The sequence below is a fragment of the Seriola lalandi genome, unplaced genomic scaffold (assembly GCF_002814215.2).
Source record: "Seriola lalandi dorsalis isolate HSWRI2012SDOR001 ecotype SW California unplaced genomic scaffold, Sedor1 jcf7180002054777, whole genome shotgun sequence".
Classification (NCBI taxonomy): domain Eukaryota; kingdom Metazoa; phylum Chordata; class Actinopteri; order Carangiformes; family Carangidae; genus Seriola; species Seriola lalandi.
The window spans coordinates 476,443-477,676 of NW_019525330.1; the positions used below are offsets into that span (position 1 = coordinate 476,443).

A 1,234-nucleotide genomic window follows, 5' to 3' on the forward strand; every position below is an offset into this window, starting at 1 on the left:
CTGGAATTAGCAGGTATTGTTTTCTTCAGAGAAAACTACGTAGTGCACTCAACCGCCATGGCCTCTATACAAGCTCACCGCGCAGAAATCCATTTGTCATGGTACGAGCAAGGAGAGGCCGGGACCCAAATACAGAGTTCAAAAAACAGTTCTTTATTCACAAAAAGTAGCAATGAAAAATCACAGTGTTTTTTTAGCCATGGGATTCCCAGGATGACTGTGGTGAGAGGTGAGGTTATAGCATACAGTTCCAGGTACTCATGATGGTTTCTGGACAACACTAATTTTACCGGTTCCGTTCTGTGTGTGACTACTTCCAATAGTTTTCCATCGACGGCGTGGATCTCCTTAGGGGAGGTCAACTTGTTCAGGGGGTCCTGTGTTTCTGAGCAAAGTTAATGTCAACAAAATTGTCATCAGCTCCCGGGTCCACCAAGACCTGGACTGGGAGTGTGTGCTCGGAACCGTGTATCATACCTGGGACTTGAATCCTAGAAGCGGAGGATGAGGAGATTCGGCTCACCAGGGCCCCCCTGCCTACTGGTGAGCCTGATCTTTTGGCAGCTCCGGACAGCTGTTGAGGAAGTGGTCCTCCTTGCCACAGTCTCTCTCGCATGCGCCTCTGCCGTTCAGCTGGAGTCAAGCGGGTGCGGCCCAGCTGCGGCCCAGCTGCATCGGTTCCTCCGCTGGGGCCTGTCGAGTCTCAGGGTTGGAAACAGGGCTGGAAGAAGAGGCTGCGGAGTCCGGGGGCTGGAATTGGGAACTGACGGGGGCCGTCTCCTCCTCGGCTCAGACCTCTCTTATTCTCTCTCTAATCCTGTTATCTAGCCTGATGGAGAGCTCTATCAGTTGGTTGAGGGAGTTGCTATCTTCTCTGACTGCTAGCTCATCTTTAATCTCCCTAGCTAACCCCTTCAGAAAGATAGCCTGGAGAGCTGAGTCCCCCCACCCACTCTCGGCTGCCATAATACGAAACTTAATGGCGTACTCGTCGTCGTCTCCCGCTCATCCGGATCCAGGTCGCGGGGGCAGCAGCCTCAGCAAAGAGGTCCAGACAGCCCTCTCCCCAGCCACTTCCACCAGCTCTTCCGGGAGAATCCCGAGACGTTCCAAGGCCAGCCGAGAGATATAATCCCTCCAGCGTGTCCTTGGTCGGCCCCCAGGCCTCCTCCCGGTGGGACATGCCCGAAACACCTCCCCAGGGAGGCGTCCAGGAGGCATCCGAACCAGATGC

General features: G+C 54.5%; 1 protein-coding gene across 1 annotated transcript in view; it reads right to left on the minus strand.

Moving 5' to 3' along the window:
- The window catches only part of phc3a (polyhomeotic homolog 3a), a 16,940-nt gene that overhangs the window by 9,431 nt on the left and 6,275 nt on the right, over positions 1 to 1,234 (minus strand). The window lies entirely within an intron of this gene.